The following is a 17,690-nucleotide window of genomic DNA, read 5'->3' as shown; positions in this document are numbered from 1 at the left end:
GGGTGATGGTTGAACAGCAACGACGGGACAGACGGGATCCCTGCATTTAAGCAACGTATAGGACCACAGAGGGAGATAAGAGACCAAATTACAAGTATAAAACATTACATTGCGTGACGTGAAGTACTATGGGAAAAAAACCCTTAAGATGGGGTGATAAGGGGGGGCACCTCGGTGGCTCAGTTGGTGAAGCATCTGCCTTCGGCTCAGGTCATGATCCCAGGGTCCTGGGATCGAGCCCCGCGGTGGGCTTCCAGCTCAGTGGGGAGTCGGCTTCTCCCTGTCCCTCTGCTCCTCCCCTGTGATCGCGCTCCAGCTCTTTCTGTCTCTCTCTCAAATAAGTAAATAAAACGTCTTTAGAAAGAAAAAGATGGGGTGATAAGGAGGTCTGAAATAGGAGGGGTAGCAAAGGAAGGAATGTGCAAGGCCTGCAGTTTTAAAGAGGGTGTTCAGGGAAGACCTCACGGGGGTGATCTTTGAGTCCACCCCTGAAGGAATTGAGGGATCTGGCCATGCAGGTCTGTCAGGGAAAAGCCACCCAGGCAGAGAGGACAGCAAGAGCAAAGTCCCTGAGTTAGGAGCATGCTTGGCCTTTAAGAAACAGCCAGAAGACCTGTGGCAGGAGTGGAGTGAACAAGGGGAAGGGTAATAAGATTGGAGGTCAGAGAGGTCACAGGCAGCTGGTTTAGGGCTTTGTAGGCCTTTGTGATGACTGCCGTTTACAGGGAGTGAGATGGAAAGGCATGGGAGGCTCTTGTCCAGGGAAGGGCATGTGTGATCTGACTTCCGTCAGTCCTTTGGCCTTCCCATAAGCAGCAGGTTTTGCCTCCATAGGCTTTGGATGATACTAAACAAGAGGTGGCAGCCCCAGCAGCCCCTGCAGAGTTGTTCTTACCGCTCTAGGCTGCAGAGAGAAGGCTCTTTGGTCCAGAGGGAGACACAGACTGGAGGTGATGGCGCAGAGATTAGGAGAAAGCAATGGAATCTCTTAGAGCTGAAAGGGACCCAGTTCATGTGATTCTGCCGTTGGGCATCTGTTCACCCAGCCTTGACTTACCCGCACCGCCTCACCAGCCCCCTCAGCCTCTTGGCAGGGCTCTGTCAAGGTCAGAAAGCCTTCTTCACAGGTTTACTGAAAGTCTGCCTTCTTGCCACCACTAGGTGGCAGTAGTCTGAGTTCTGTCCCCTGAGCATCCCAGAATCTGTGCATACCTTCCAGAGGAAAACACTTGAGATGCAAAGCCAGCTGGGGATCCTATACATTCCCTGACGCTTCTCTTTTTTGGGCCCCGTATCTCTGGTCCTTTCAAGAGCCACTCCTGTTCTGGGATGGTTTCCAACCCCTTCGTCACTCTCGTGACCCTCCTCAGGAGGTGGTCCACTTTCTCAGTGACCCTCTTGAAATGCAGTGCTTAGAATTGAATAGGAGGCTTCGGCAGGGAACAGCAGAGATTGCGGGGCAACATTAATATTCTGGAATCTAGAAACTCTACTTGGATGAATACAGCCTAAACTCGTGCTCTGTTTTTTACAGCGAAATAATTAAGCTACCGTAAACTAACTGTTGGCTTGAATTATGCTGTGAGTCAACTCAAACCCCGCGATCTTTTTGGAATTGTTTGTTTTTATGTGAGCTGCCGCCAAGCTACGCTTCCCTTACTCTGGCTTCGCAAGAAGGACTTTCATAATTTTAACTGAGAATTTTTACTTTATCTTACACATTTTACCTTTCTTGTTTTTTTTTTTTTTTCATTTTAGCTCGGTGTTCCAGCCCATCTGAGCTCGTTTTGAATCTCACCTTTGTTCTTCAACGTATTTGATATCCCTGCCAGCTTTGGGTCATTTCAGACGTGGTAAGTGTATTTTCTGTGTCATCGAAGTTATTAATGAACGTGGACAAGCCCCGTGGCCTTTCGAAACTTTTCTGTTTGTTGTCATCTATGCTTTGGGTAAAATTTTTTCATCAATTGCCCATCTGACTCGTGTTATAATCTGGTTAATATGTTGCTGTCTTGTCTTAGTCCATTCGTGAGAAAGCTCTAGGAGACTATTTCAGATGCACTGCTGAATCCAAAATATGTTGTGGTTATGAAAGGCAGGGTGGATAAAGGGTGATCTAAGGTGGCACCCTTTGGTTTGTAAAATGGAAACTGTTAGGTTTTTTTTCTCAACTATGAAAGTAGTATCAGCTTGTCATACAGGTCAACGGCGTACCAAAGTGTACGAATTAGACAGCATAAGTACCTCTGTAATTCTTTGTGCCAATACCCCACCAGATAACTTTGGTTAACGATTTTGTGCCTACAAAACAGAGATCTGTGATTTAAATGGGATCATACTATAGAGAATGTTGTGTGACCCGCTTTTTTGAAACGTCTTTCCTTGTCAGAACATATAGTTTGACTTCATCCTTTTTAATGACAACCTAGTGTTCTTTTCTGGGGATGTTTCCTAATTTACCTCATCAATCCCATATCGATGGACATTTACACTGTTGGCAAATTCTTGCTGTTATAAGCCATGTTGCTTGGGGAACTTTCTTTGCTGGCTTGAGATGTCACGTTGGGTGCTGGTTTCTGGTTCCTCTGGATTCCCTGTCCTTTTCGGGTCTTGTCAGTGTTCTGAATTCCAAGGTCTGCTTTCTACTAAAGAGAGAAGAACTAGAGAGGGGGTTGCCAACTTCCTGCTCATCATGGTTTGTGTTTGAAAATCTATGCCTTGTCCTCCCTTGGAGTGGAGTTAAACCTGTTGGAGCTCTCGGGGGCCTGCGGACTACCAAGGCACCCCAAGACCAAACCCTGAGTGACAGATAGGCTTGATGGGAGGTTCCGCCTCTGGCTGGCACAGGTGAGGTGGTTAAAAGCCAAAAAGGGAAGGAGAACTGCCTTGCCATTGAGCCATTATTCCTCATCACACACCAGCTCTGGCCAGTAGGGCCACTTACTGAGCCTCAGTAGGCCCCTCCTTTCTCATCTTCACACCTTTCCTCCTCCATGGGGGGAGTTTCCCTCCCTGCATACTTGCATCTCCCAGAACGAGATAGGAGCTGCCTCCTCCAAACTTCTAGAACACTTTAAGAACTTGGTCTTGAGAGTCAAAGCTGTGTTTGAAAATCAAAGCTGTACCTGCCCAGCTCTGTGATCTTGGATATGTCGCTTATCCTTGATGGGCCTAGTTACCCTCACCTATAGCATGAAGATATTCATATATAAGAGATTTCAGAGCACCAAACGCAATGCGTGGCTGATAGGAAGCACTTCCTGTTATCTGCTATCATCATCATCATCACTATTATGGGTGATCATATTACCTACTCCATTGAGTTGTGAAGATGAAGTGAGAACATATGTAAAACAACTAATGCGGTGCTCAGCATAAATTGAGTGCTAAATAACTGAGAGCAGTTATCAAATATATTTAACCAAGTACCCCTTGAATACTTACCTCATTATGTCTTATGTTACTTCTATTTGTGTTCATGTCTTGATCTCTTCCACTAACTTGTAAGTTCCCTTGAGAGCAGAGTTCTCTCTCTCTCTCCCCGTCTCTCTTCCCCTCTGCCCAGCAGGCATAAAAGACCCAGTGCTGGGGATTAGGGGGACTCTTGAACATTTAGATGAGTCAGTGTTGCCCTCACTTTTTCTAAGCCCCTTGATCATGGTACTGTTTTCTAGTTTGAAAGCATCTCTCCCGTTAGCTGATCAACGGGACCTTTTCCCTAGGGCAAGCCATGGCATACATGTTCCAACCACTGAGCCGCCGATCATAGAATTAGCAATGTACAGTATCTTAGCTTTGGAAAGTTCTCCAGAAAACAATGGCCTGGGGGTGCGTTCATCTGAGCAGACTGGGCTTGCATACCACTCCCAGGCTTCCTCTGTCTACATGGAAAAGGATATTGGGCACGAGCTTAGTTCAGGCCACCAGCAAGTCCCCCTGAGACTACCACAACGTAGTCTTCTAAGTCATTTCCTTACTTTCATCCATGCCGTCCACACAGCAGCAAGAGCAGTCTCTAGAAAGTAGTAAAATGAGATCACATCTTTCCCTCCTCAAGACCCTCGGTGGCTCTCGTCTCATGCAGCATCAAATCTAGTCTCCTTCCACAGTCTGCAAGACCCTGCAAAATCTGGCCCCTGCATATCTCCAAACTCATCTTGTTGCACTCTTCCCCTTGCCCCCTCTGCACTGCCCACACTGGTCTTCTGTTGTGAGAACATGCCAAGCTCTTTCCTTCTTTGGTGCCTTTGTTCTCATTGTGTGCACCACCGGGAATTGGATCCCACCCATGGCCCAGCTTCCCTGTGCTTCCTTTTGTCCTTCGGGTTTCCACTTAGATTTCATTCTAAGGTCTCCTCTCTTGCAGGTGGCTGCCATCTTGCTGTGTGCTCACATGACCTGTCAGAATGGGTTCATTCTCAGAATGGGTTCATTCATTTAGGCCTTCCCCGCATACACTATCTCAAGTAGCTTCCCACTGGTTCATGTGCCATGCCCCCTTGTTAACCTCAAACTCATTCTCAACCCTCCCTTCACCTTAAGAATCATCCAGAGAACATTTTAAAAAAATGGCCATGCCCCTTCTAGACCAAGGAAATCAGAATCTCTGGGAACGAGGCCTGGGTTATCTGTATTTTTAAATGTTCCCCTGGTAATTTTAGTGTGTGGGCAAGGTTGCCAGGCTCCGTTTTATATCTATGGGTTTGTTTATTTTCTTCTTAGTACTTATCACCGGCTGTAATTCTTTTCATTCATTCATTTAATAAGTATTTATTGAGCTCCTACCATGTGCCTGGCTCCACTTGAAACGCAGGGATTAAAATCGTGACTGAAAAAACACAAATTCTAACCTTTTATGAAACTTCCATTCTAGTGGGGAAGGCAAAAAATTAATAAGATCAGCAAATATACATAGTTATACAGCTATATATATATATATATTATATATATATATATTTATAGGAAACTATATATAGTGTTTTGGACTGAATGTTTGTGTCTCCCCTCTCCCCCAGTTCATATGTTGCAACCCTAACCTCCAATGTGATGATATTTGAAGATGGGGCCTTTGAGAGATGACTAGGGTTAGATGAGCTCACGAGGGTAGGACCCTGGTCCAAAGAGATTAGTGCCCTTATAAGAAGAGAGACCAGAAAGCTTACTCTCTCCTCCATTCCACCTTTCCGCCACACAACACACACACACACACACACACACACACACACGCATAAACACACACACAAGAAGAGGTCATGTGAGCACACAGCAAGATGGCAGCCACCTGCAAGAGAGGAGACCTTAGAATGAAATCTACCTTGCCAGCACCTTGACCTTGGACTTCCCGACCTCCAGAACTATGAGAAATGAATCTCTGTTGTTCAGGCCACCCAGTCTATGGTATTTTGTTATGGCAGCCTGAGTAGACTAAGATATATAGTATGTTAGATTATGAGAAGTGCTAAGGAGAAAAAATAAACCATAAAATGGAGATACGATTTTTTGTGGGGAGGGGAGGGAGGAAAGGTTGCGATAGAGTGGCCTGGAAAGGTGAATCTTGAGTAAAGATTTGAAAGAAGTGAGAGATCTAGATCTGCAGCTCTCTATTCAATATAGACCATTCAAGGCACAGAAGAGGAAGTGCGAAGGCCCTGCGCTGGATTATACCTGGCGTGTTTGAGGAACAGCAAGGGGGCCAGCGTGGCTGGAGAGCTGAGAACAAGGGGCAGAGTGGTAGGAGACACATTCAGAGAAGTCATAGAGGGGAGCAGATAATGTGGAGCCTTCAAGGTTGTTGTAAGAGCTTTGGCTTTTACTCTGAGTAAGAAGGTTACCACTGAGGAATTTCTAACAGAGAGTAGCATAATCTGACTGAGATTTCAAGAGGTTCACTCTACCTGACATAGAAAACTCAAGGGGGAAAACGGTGGCAGCAGCAACACTAGCGAGGAGGTCATTGCAATGATCCAGGTGAGAGACGATGGTGGCTTGGAGAAGGATGGTAGAAATGGCAGAACCCGAGAGAGATGATCCAAATCTGGATATATTTTGGGAGTTAGGATATACAGGATTTGCTGACAGACTGTGTGTTGGGCACAAGACACCACGCACTGTCAAGGAGGACACCATGGTTTTGGGCCTGAGCATCCAGAAGAATGGAGTTGCCGTTACACTGAGATAGGTAGGGCAGTGGGAAGAATCGGTTTCAGGAGGAAACGTCAAGGGCTTAGTTTTGAACTTGATAAGCTTGAAGTGCCCATTAGACCTTCAGCTGAAGATGTCAAGTAGAGAGGTAGATGTACAATCCTGGAGTCTAGAGGAGACGTCTGGCCTGGAGATAGAACTTTGGAAGCCATGAGATTGGATGAAATCCCCTAGACGGCAAGCCCAGGTAGAAAAGAGCAGAAGCCCAGGGACCGAGACTTACAGCACTCCAACAAGCAAAGGGGACTGAGCAGAGAGCAGCCAGAGCAGAAGGCAGAAAACCAATAGAAAGTGGTTTCCTGGGAGCCAAAAGAAGAAAGTGATTTAAGGAAGAGCGAGTGGTCACTTAATGTTGGGCACTGTCAAAAAGCTAGAGTAAGATGAGGACGGAAAGCTAACCACTGGATTTTGTAACATGTAGGTCACTGGGTGATCTTGGTCAGAACAGTGACGAGAGCAAGTTCAAGAGGCAACAGAGGGAGAGGATTTGGAGGCAATGGGTATAAACAATTGCCCTGACTTTTTAGTACTAAGAAGAGGACAGAAATGGGGCAGAAGCAGTATCTGATGGGAGATTTGCCTTGAGAGAAGGTTTTATTAATTTGGGGGATGGGAAAAATCATATTCTAATGAGAATGACCCACGCTGTTGAATTAGAAGGTCAGCGGCTTGAGGGCAGGGACTTGGTCTGGGGCATCCCCATCACCTCCCACAGTGCCCAGCACAGAGCAGGCACTCGGCAAATACTGTCGAGTAAGTGCACGATCAAATGATCGCAGCCGTCCGTGAGAGTAAATATCAAAGAGTTGAGTAGCCGGGCAAAGTAGGCAGGTGAATGGAGTAGCTCCCTGGCTTCAGTTCCTGTCATTGCCGCCCCACTGCTGGGGCACCGAGCTCACCCCTGGGTCAGAGAGCCAAAGCAGGGATTGGCGCAGCACAACTCCCTTTGCCAAGAGGACATGCGATGTCTCTGTAGTCATCTGTTCTGAGGAGAGGACAGGCTTTGGGACTGTGAGAACGAGGTGTGGCCACACGAGACCACAGAGCTCAGGAGGGTGCCAAAGGAGAAACCACTTTGCGTCATCGCTGTTCTCCGGGTGTGGTCTGTCTGCGGCACATGGGCCACACCGGCATCCCGGTCTGCCCTTGCTGGCTGGAGGCTAATTCATAACCTCCTATAGCTCAGGCCAAGGGACAGCAAAGCCAGAGTCCACAGAGAGGAAGCCACTGCCCATGCAGTGCCATCCCGGTGGCTGCGAGGCACAACCCCCACAGTGTCAGGTGATGAGTTGGTGCTGTGGGGCTTCCCCCTGGGCCTGTGACTCCGCTGTTGCTGGGAAGATGGCACCGCCCAGCCCGGAGCGAGTACACAGAAGGCACTTGGCAGCTTTTGGATGAAGGAACCCCTGGGGACTCTGGGAATTGACACGAAGGGTGAGGAAAGAATGCTTCCTTTTCCATGCCTCCCCTGCCACTGCACTTTATGCCCAGACATAGCTTGGTGCGGGGCAGTGGCCGGTGGCAGGTGCATGTCCTGGACTTGGAGGAAGACACCGGGAAACCCCCATAGCAAATTGGTAGCAACCCCAGACAGACCTTTTCCATCTCCTCACCTGGTGCCCAGAGACCCCCACCATCGTGTTAGGTCTTATGGGTCCAAAAAGTTGACTTCAGCCAGCGTTGACCTCATACCTGATCCAGGCCACAGCCTATGTGTTTTCTCAAAGCTGTGACTGTAGTACTAAATATTACAACAATTACTGCTACTATTTCTCCTCCTCCTCCTCTTCCCCCTCCTCCTAATTGCAGCTAACACATACCGAGCGCCTACTCTGGGCCAGGTACTGAGCTAAGCACTTTACATACCTTGTCGATTGTAGCCCTCATTGCAGCCCAGGGGGGTGAATACTACTCTCGTCTTCAGTGAACAGGAGAGATTCAAGCTACGCAGGGGAAGAGTTGAGACTCAAGCCTGGTTCTGTCTGAGTGCAGAAGCACATTCTACATGGGTCTCTATGACAGCATCCGGGGGCTCTCTTAGAAATGTAGGACAGATAATCTCATCCCGTGGCTTCAAAGCCTCCGGTGGCTTCCCATCACACTGAGAATTTAATCCAACTTTCTTCGTAGGCTGTCAAGGCCTGGCAGAATCCAGCCTTTGCCTGCCTCTTTAGCCTTGTTTTATTCTCCTCTCCCCCTGCCCCCGTGAGACCTGTGGAGAAGGCTCTGGAGCCGTAGCAGTGCTCTGTGCTCAGTACATCTGGTAGGCTGACTTGGGTGCTTACTCCTGCTTCCAGGGATATTTCCCTTGGAAAATGCCTCCCACCATCCAAACAACCATCCCAGAAGCCCTGTATCAAAAGGTGAAAGCTGCCTCGTGATTGTCAGCATGCCCGTTGTTCAAGAGGTACTTGTTGGGTTAACTTAGTACTGCCTATCTTGCTTGTACTGTAAGACTGTAGAGGGTTCACTGTGCCCCAGACCTTGTCCGGCACCAAGAGGCGTGTGATGCTTAGAGGTGAACTGAAGCCCAAACTCTCATTCTGTGACTGCTGGCATTTGGGGAGACAGCGCCGTATGTCTAGGGGAGTGCAGGAACAGCACTGGGCTAGGACGCATATGCATTACATCTTAGTCGAGCGCTCTCATTCTCTAGCTGGGAGACCTTAGATAAATCCTTCCAATTCTCTACTCCTCGACTTCCTTATCAGTCAGTGAAAGTAATAGTCTCTGCCCCTCAGGGGTTGCTTTGAGTATCTTGAGATGATTTACTGGATAGTGCTCTGGAAGGTACAGAAATTTGCATAATGCCTAGTGAGTGCTTACTATATTCCAGATATGGCTCCAAGCTCCTGACGTGTATTCTCTCTGCATCAGTCCTCAGACAAAACCCTAGCGTGTTCCTATTAATAGGATCTCCACTTTACAGATGAGAAAAATAAGGCACAGAGAGGTTAAGGGATTTGTTCATCATTGCCTAGCGGCTAAGTGGCAGAGCCAGACTGTGAATGCAGGCAGTCTGGCTTCAGAGCCTGTGGCCTGAGCCACTGACTTATTGATGGAAGGTAATGGGTTTTCTTGGGGCCACGTCTTAGTCTGTTCCTACTCCTATAACAGAATACCATAGATGGGGTGGCTTAGAAACAACAGAAATGTAGGTTTTGCTGTTGTAAAGGCTGGGAAGGTCCAAGATCAAGGTGCTGGCAGATTCAGTGTCGGATGAGGACCTCTCCCTGGTTCGTAGATGGCCATCTTCTCACTATAATGACATGTGGCAGAAGGGGGCAAACAAACTCTGTGGGGTCTCTCTTATAAGGGCACTGACCCCATTCATGAGGGCTCCAGCCCCCTGAACTGATCACTTTCCAAAGGCGTCACATCCAGATGCCATCACACTGGGGATTAGGTTTCGACATAGGAATTTGGGGCAGATACAAACGTTCTGTCCATAGCAGGAAAGGAGGGTAGTATTTTTTTCAAGTAAAAAAATATTGCTACTGTTTTGTCCAAGTTTTATACCATTTTTCCTCCCACTGGGCTATGTGCTACTTGGGTTCCTTTGCCTGTTACTATTTAGTTTTGTGGAAGCAGACCCTCACCCTACCTCCATTGTCCTACCTTCTCCCTCCTTGAAGCCACCAGAGGTTCCCACATACGTGATATTCCACAAAACATAATCTTCCCATGTTCGGAAAGGAGTGTGGGTGCCTGGTGGTCTGGTCTCTTTGTGTCTTTACAAATACTGAGCACGTCTGATGTGTTCGGCCCTGTTCTAGTCAACTGGTGATCCCTCAACACAAACACACACACACAAGCCCAGCCTACACAACCTTGCTTCTGCAGTATTTTTGCCCCAACTCGCAGTCTTAATCTCACCATGCGATAACAGCAGACAAACTTTGGTTGAAGGAAACGATCACATAATTGGCCTGGACTTCTCAAGTTGTCAAGTTTATGGAAGACAAAGACTGAGGAACTGTCGCAGATTAGAGAAAGCTAAGGAGACGTGGTAACAAATACAGGCTGAGCTCCTGGATTGGATGCTGGCATAGCAGAAGGACACAAGCGAGGAAATGGGGACATTTTGAATAAGGTCTGCAGATTAGTTAATAGTGTTGTATCACTATTAATTTCCTGGCTTCGATACTTTTACCATTATTTTTTGAAAGATTTTATTTATTTATTTATTTTGAGAGAGAGAGAGAGAGTGCGCGGGAGGAGGGAGAGAGAGTCCTCAAGCACACTCCATGCTAAGCCCAGAGCTCGACACGGGGCTTGATCTCACAGCCCGGAGACCCTGAGACCATTACCTGAGCCAAAATCAAGAGTTGGATGCTCCACCGACTGAGCCACCAGAGCGCCCCAATACTGTTCCCATTATTATGTAAGTTGTTAATAGGAGGGGAAGTCGGGTAAAGGGGATACAGCAACTCTCTGTGTTGGGTTTACAATTTTCCTGTAAGGTCTAAAAGTGTTTCAGGCAGTTTGAAAGCAAGCAGGCAGGCACAGAAATGCTAAACGCCAGAAGGATACGGGCAGGACATTGACAGTCTCTGCTACACTTCCTGAATCTCAGTGTCCTTATCTGTCAATTAGACCCAATAATTATGTATTATTACTTATTTTCCTTATTGAAGAATTTGCAGGGGAACCTGCTTTTGAAGCATTAGAGAGATGTAATCTCTAAACATTCAGTTTTATGATAGAAGCAACAAAAGAAATAAAAAGATCATCACTTCATCCTCCAGGAAAAAAATTATTTAATAAAATTATTTCAGGGATGCCTGGGTGACTCAGTCAGTTAAGCGTCTGCCTTCGGCTCAGGTCATGATCCCAGAGTCCTGGGATCGAGTCCCGCATCAGGTTCCTTGCTCATCAGGGAGCCTGCTTCTCTCTCTGCTTGCCGTTGCCCCTGCTTGTGCTCGCTTGTGCTCTCTCTCTCTCTCTGTCTTTCTCTCTCTCCCTGTCAAATAAATAAATAAATCTCAGAAAAAATAAAATAAAATTATTTCAAAATAAAAAGTTATTTATCTGCCTTCCCGAGGCTTATCTTTTGGGAGGGAAAGAGGAAAGAAAAGGGGGGGAGGTAATAAATAAAACAATCAGTTAACTGTAGAAGGCAGGGAGTGCTATGGAGAGAAAGAAAGCAGGAAAAGGCAGATAGGGAAGAAGAGCGGAGCAGCTTTAAAATGGCCATTTGAATAAAAGACTTTAAAGAAGAGAGGGAGCAAGAGCCCCAAGAAGGAGTGCACCAGTCAGAGGGAGTGGCCAGTGCAAAGGCCCTGAGGCCTGACCGGTTTAAGGAACAGTAGGAAACCCGGTGGAGCTAGAGCAGAGTGAGCAAGGTCAGTGTGCTTCTGGGGTCTTAATAACAGAAAGACAGTGGCCACAGAGTGAGGGTCGAGGGAGTTAAACAATAGACACCAAATAGAGGTTTCCAGCAGGGTCACAGACGACAGAAACCTGGAGGGAAGGCAAGAGCAAGGAAGTGCAATCGCTGGAGTCTAGGATACCTGTCCAGTTTCTGGTGAGGAACCAAATCATTAGTAAGCCCCAAATAAGGTTCTGAGTCTCCCATGCTTTGCTCCTCTCCAATCACTGAACTCTAATTAATGCTGAGTGTGGCAGTAATACCACAGCCTGAGACATCTTTACGATGTCGCCTTAATGAGAAGCGTAATTGGTAGCAGAGAGGGGTGGGCTGATTTTGCTTGGACTATTCAGTGGGACTGATGAAAAACCCAGAACCCTTCTGGTTTGGTGTATGTTTATTATCAAACATCCCCGAGTCATTCCGTTAGCGTCATTTGGCTGTTTGGGGCCTGGCAACATAAGCACTGAGCAGGATGCAAGCAGGGATGGCCCACGGGAAGCAGTCTCCCTAGTCTGATGTGTGTGTGCAGCAGACAGGCCAAGTACTAGAGGGGTTCCCCGGGGGCTCCTCGGCTGGCAGCCACGGCCCAGGATGCTTCCTCCTTCAACTGCGCAGAAGCAGAAATGCACACAGGGAAGGCCAGCCTGGCTGCCCGGGGACGCTTGTAGACAGCTCTGGTGTTTGGGGAACATTTCAAGCCATCAGGAGGTCCGCACACGTGTGTTGCTCTTGTCCTTCCAGTGTTACACAGACTGGACGGGAAGACGTAGTGGATAGTGTCCTACGAAGTGTAACACATCGCAGACGTGCAAGGTGTTACCACTATTGTTGTTGTGTACCACAGGAGGGGGAGAGTAAAGAAAGTAGACCTATGGCCATAGTGTTTGTTCTCTGGTTCCCTACTTGTTTAGTGTTACAGAGGGACCGTCACCTTCCTTCTAGAAACAACACTTACCGTTTGGAGCACTTAGGACGTGCCAGGCACTCTGGTAGGTGCCTTGTGCGCGTGATCTCTTTTAGTCCTCACGACAACCCCACGGAGTAAATACTATTGTTCCGTTTAAAAGTTGGCTAAGGGAGGCTCAGAGATGTTGACTTATGCAAGGTGGCACGGTAAGTGGTGACAGCCACTTATGCGCAGGAGACCCACACTGGGATTCTGGATCCTTCTCTCTGCACTAAAGTGCTTTTTAAATTCAAGATGCACATGCCCCAGCGTGGCAGATTTGCGTTTCCAAGAGGGAGGGCATCAACTTCATTCTTCAGGCTCCACACACAAGGATGGCTGGAGAAGGAGAACCTCAAACAAGCGGACCACTCCAGCTTGGAGTGACGTTGGGCGGGAGTGTGCACTTGATTGTTTGAGGAGGCCCTATGGCAATATCCGGCTTCCCAGCTTGAAAGACTGGGCCGGGGATGAGAGTGACAGACCAATGCTGAATTCTAGAAATACCCAGGGTAGCAATCACCAGCTTCACCCTGTCCTTGTGCCAGGGAGGAAACTAGAGATCCAGTGCAGTGCTGAGACTCACCCAAGGTCACACAGCTCCTTAGAGCTGGCAGCTGCGGTGCGACCCTGATCTTTAGGCTCCCAGTTCAGAGCTCCCCCCCCCACTCTGCCCCACCGCCGCCCCCCCCCCCCCAGATTCCATGAGCAGCACTCAGAAAGGAGCCATCTTCTTGGGAGTGGAGCCATTGTCTGGATAGTGGCCCCCCTTGTGGCCCTGGGACCTGCAGCTCCAGCCTCCCTGTGACCTGTTAGAAGTGCCAATTCTCAGATATTACCCTGGACTTCCTGGGGCCAGGGCCCAGTAAGGTGTGCCTTAACACGCCCTCTTGGTGACCCTGATGCAAGCTCAAGTTTGAAAACCACTGGTCTAGACAGAAAGGCAGAGTGCCAAGTGCTACAGATGTCCATATGCGTTCGGAGCATCAGCCCTCGCAACACAAAGTGTTGTCTTCGGAGGGAAGGAATACGACCAGGCCTGCAGCTCTCGAGCCACACCTGCAGAGCAGTGTCACCTTCACACCCACATGACAGTGACAGGTAGACACACATAGACCGGGAGGGAGAGTGTAGCCAGCGCTCGTTCTTCAGCACGTGCGGCGGAGTTTTGCCAACTCAGCAGTTCCAGAGACGAGCCAGCTTCTCCACTTGCTGCTGCAGACGGTGCATCCCTGCCCTTGGGGGAGCCGCCATGCAGGGTCATAGAACCTCAGAGTTGGGAGGGAGATCAGAGATGACCTATCCCTTCGCCCACCTCTGCCATATCCCTGGCGATGCACCTGACCGGTGCTCTTTTGGCTTTAGCATTACAGGGCCACAATGATAGTGAGCTCCGCTTGCCGTAAGACAGGGTGGAGGTGAGTAGGAGGAGGAAACATGCAGGTAACTACAATAATAAAATGGAGTATAAGTGCTAGAGAGAACCCTGAGCTGGAAAGAAGGAATTTTAACACTGGGAAGTCAGGGGAGGCTTCGTGGAGGAGGTGCTATTTGAGCTGGACAAGATTTCAGCAGGCAGGGCCAGTGGAGGAGGAAAGAGGGTTGTCGCACATTCCCATGAACAAAAATACAGAGGCACAAAAACGCCGGACACATTCCATGAAGCATATTTAGACAGGCCTAGTAAAGGGGACATGCGCAGGAGTGCGACTTCTTACCAGCCACCTGACCCTGACCTTGGGCAAGTTTTGGAACATTTCTCGGCCTCAGTTTTTCCCTACCTGGAAAATGAAAGTAATCTACGTCATCGAGTTGCGGGAAGGAGTAAACAAGATAATGATATGAAGTAGCTAACACAGTGGCTGGCTCGCAGCAAGCACTCCAAAGCACACATGACTGCCTTGCTTTATGCAGAATAGCAAACAAGACAGTTTGCTTGGGGCACTGGATGTAAGCCTGGGAGTGGTGGAGGTAATCTTTGGGACCAGGTTGGGGCAAGGGCTTTGAATGCCAAGTGAAAGATTGGGGCTTTTTTTCTGAAGGCAGGGGATCCATGTATTTGGAGGATTGAATTACAGCAGGGTGACAAGGGAGAGGGAGAGATTAGGGGCTATGGGATGGGGGAAGAATCAGGTTCAGAGCAGGGATATTTGAATTAGTGTGTGTCTGAATCCCTCTACTACATATAAACCTGAGTTGAGGTTGATGGAGGCTGAAATGTGCAAATGTGTGTGTGAGTACATATGTATATATTAAATGTATATGTTTAAAAATGTATCGATGTGTAGGGGAGCTGGGTGGCACGGTCAGTTAAGCATCCCACTCTTGGTTTAGGCTTGGGTTGTGATTGGAGCGTCTCGGGATTGAGCCCTGGGTTGGGCTCTACGCTCAGCACGGAGGCTGCTTGAGATTCTCTATCTCTCCTCCCTCTGCCCCACCTGCTCGTGCTCGCTGTCTCTCTCTCCCTCAAATAACTAAATAAATCTTCCAAAAGAATGTATAGATGTGTAAAATGTGTATCTGTACCTATATTTAATATGCGTATGAAATAACTAGAAAGTGAAAATCGATGGTGGGAGAGAATATTAACCAATTTTTTAAAATAGTTTTAATGTGAAAGACAATCCCTTTGTTAGCTTGAGTTAAACTATGTGAAACATCATATTCGATGAAAACATTTCCCAAAGCTCGCCTTTTCATAAGAAAACTTGAGATCGGTGCAATTCACACATACTTGATAAATTTAAGCACATTCTGTCTTACTGGCACGGACAGAATTCTGCAGTAAGACAGAGTCCTCTGATGACAGACGATTAGAAGCAGCAATGACAGTGCTCATGGGGTCCTGATTTAAGGACATTTCTAACGGTTGTCCAGGAATACAAGTACCCTCCATTTGGACTTTAGTGATAACTGGAGTATTCCTTAGCTCCCAGTCAGGATGCACACACTTCAGAATGTTCTCAAGTCCTGGGCCAGAGGGAATGATCTCATTTGGCACATTATTGAGTGCCTGCAAAGAGGAAAGACACTAACCGCTCACAAATATTTTGCCATTGACTAACTGCAAAGATGCGTCTGTTAAAGCAATCCATCTGAGCAGGCAAGTTCCCTCGAATATTAAAGAATATCAATACCAACTAAAAGCAAGTCGATTTGTCAGGCATTTACAAAGCAACTTTGAAGCCAAATGATCCCCTTCCTGCCTTCACCTTTCTTCCAGAATATATGCACCAACACAACCAAGTGTGGACTCAGCCTCCTCTGTCGGAGCCTTCTCGGATAAAGCAGATGTTTGGGTGGGAGTCTGTGCAGGAGGCTGGTGGCCGTGCTGGCTCGGGGCTGGGGAAACAGTTTTGCACTGAGCCGGCTAAATATCATGAACTGTTGCTCAGCTCCCTCTCAGACCTGCCAGGCTTTCTCCTTGGCCTGCCACCTGATGCCAACAGAAACAGATCCACGGAAGCAGTTAAACTGACCGGTTGGACTGACCCAAATTCTTGGAGGAAATGCAAAAGCCTGCCAGCTCATGGGATTAGCTTCGTTTTTGTTCCCCATCTGCACATTACCTTCTTGTCCACGGCAGCCCCAGCTTGCTGCAGCTGCTCACTTCGGCAGCCGGCTTTCCAAGCCAAGAGAATTCGAGAACAGTCTAGTTAGGAGAAAGTGGTCAGCCCACCCGAGAGAAACTTTGTGGCCAGACCAATGGAGACATGCGGCCCTCACCTTCATTGATTTGCTGTATTCCTCGGGTCCTTTCCCCACCATCTGCCCGGGCCCCTCTGCAATTCCAGGGGGTGTAGCCAACTCCTGTGTGGAGAACATGGCACAGTGCGTGTACCATTCAAGGCTTTGTTTTTTCCGAAAGAGAAAAGGGCTGTGCTGAGCAGCTGTAGGGGACATAGCGGGATGGAAAAATGAATGTTTTGTTTCCATTCAAGAGGTGGCATCAGAAGGCAGTGGGGAAAGGCACGGGCAAACCTCCTAGGTGCTTAGTGATGTCAGAACTCAGATTAAAGGAGACACCGGGGCTCATTGCGAGGCCCTGAGTTCCTACCCGAATGACACATGGGCTCACAGAAAAAGCCTGGAGCACGCAGGTTCTTAGCCCTCCGAGTGTATATGCACAGCCCTCTCCCTCAGAGGTGTCTGGTGTAATTGGTGTGGGGTTAGAACCCCAGCACTGGTACTTTTTAAAAGCTCTCCAGATGGGAAAAAGCATTGCCATAAAGGACATCATTGAGCCATTCGGCCGCATTGGAATACGGGCTATTTATTAGATAGTATTGTATCAGTGTTAAAATTTCTGAACTTGATAACTGTACTGTGATTAGGTAAGCGACAGTCCTTGTTCTTAGGAAATACATACCTAAGTATTTAAGGGTGAAGGGCATGATGCCTGAAACTTGCTCAAATGAATTAGGAATAAAACACAGACACACACACACACACACACACACGCGCGCACACACGGAAATGTAGGGAGGGAGGCATAAAACAAATATGGCAAATGCTAACATTTGGTGAATCTGGGTGAGGGCTCACCCTGCTGACAAGAGTTCTTTGTACTATTCTTAGAACTCTTCTGTTAGTTTCAGATTATTTCAAATAAAAAATTCTAAAAAACAATAACAAAAAAACACAACCCAAAACACCCAGCTCCCCAGATGAAATAATGTACAACCAGAGCTAGAAACCCCTGGATTCAAAAAAACAGAGGGAACGGGGACCTACGACAGATAGGTGACAATAAAACCTTTCTGAGCCATTGTCCCTGGTTTGCGGGCCACACTTGGCATGGCAAAACTTGAGGACTGAATTATCCAGGCATAAATCTGTCAGTCAGTCAGCAAGTGTTTTGGAACCCTGTACTCAGGGCTCAGCACTGCAGGAGAAATTTTCCAAAGGAAGTAGGGTGGGCATGCGAAGCTCCACGGATTGGCAGCCCGTCATCCATCTTGACCTCTTGACCATGGCAACTCCCCGTCAGCCACGTGATCTGGTCCCGTGAGAGTCGCTCTGATCCGTAGAACACAACAAATATAAACAAAGGCTTGCGGCAAAGGGAAGGGGGGTGTGAGGCAGAGACAGTCTCTTCAAAACCCAGCCCATGATACAGGTCATGGGAGAAGTTCAGCCCCTCCCAGCGGGTGGCATCTGCTGTGGAGC

At 47.9% G+C, this 17,690-nt stretch overlaps 1 protein-coding gene across 1 annotated transcript in view; it reads left to right on the top strand.

Moving 5' to 3' along the window:
- PAK3 (p21 (RAC1) activated kinase 3) overlaps positions 1-17,690 on the top strand; it is a 246,332-nt gene that overhangs the window by 43,810 nt on the left and 184,832 nt on the right. Inside the window, exon 2 of the mRNA XM_087860118.1 lies at positions 1,759-1,853. The gene's annotated coding sequence lies outside the window, so the exon portion shown is untranslated. The remainder of the gene's footprint in view (positions 1-1,758; positions 1,854-17,690) is intronic.

The sequence above is a fragment of the Ursus americanus genome, chromosome X, assembly GCF_024610735.1.
Source record: "Ursus americanus isolate L20-20 chromosome X, mUrsAme1.1.p, whole genome shotgun sequence".
NCBI lineage: Eukaryota > Metazoa > Chordata > Mammalia > Carnivora > Ursidae > Ursus > Ursus americanus.
This window is presented reverse-complemented; position numbering and strand designations above follow the sequence as displayed.